Raw genomic sequence first — 600 nt, 5'->3', positions numbered from 1 at the left:
GCAGAAAAAAAAACAAGAACGGCGTAATGAGGTCATTCTTTACGCCCCAAGCATAGAAATAGAATGCATATTAATTAATTTATTATTTAACTAACAAATTCTTATTTACAATTACGGCCTACCAAAAGGTATTCTGCGGGGACGGTGTCTGGGATTTTTAAAAAAAATACAATATACATATAGGACAAAACACACATCACAACACTACATAAAGACAGACCTAAGACAACAACATAACAAGGCAGCAACACATGACAACACAACATGATAGCAGCACAAAAACATGGTACAAACATTATTGGCCAAAGTCAACAGCACAAAGGCCAAGAAGGTAGAGACAACAATGCATCATACAAAGCAGCCACAACTGTCATTGAGAGTGTCCATGATTGAGTCTCTGCATGAGGAGATTGAGATAAAACTGTCCAGTTTGAGTGTTTGTTGCAGCTCGTTTTAGTTGCTAGCTGCAGCGAACTGAAAAGATGGATGTGTGCGCTTTGGGGACCTTTAACAGAATGTGACTGGTGTAAGGAAGTGCTATTTCTTATGCAGGTGACCAGCTTACTGCTATTGCATTGTTATAACTGAGACAACACATAG

Source organism: Oncorhynchus keta, chromosome 18 (assembly GCF_023373465.1).
Source record: "Oncorhynchus keta strain PuntledgeMale-10-30-2019 chromosome 18, Oket_V2, whole genome shotgun sequence".
Lineage (NCBI taxonomy): Eukaryota > Metazoa > Chordata > Actinopteri > Salmoniformes > Salmonidae > Oncorhynchus > Oncorhynchus keta.
The sequence above is the reverse complement of the archived record's forward strand: the minus strand, read 5'-3'. Positions refer to the sequence as shown.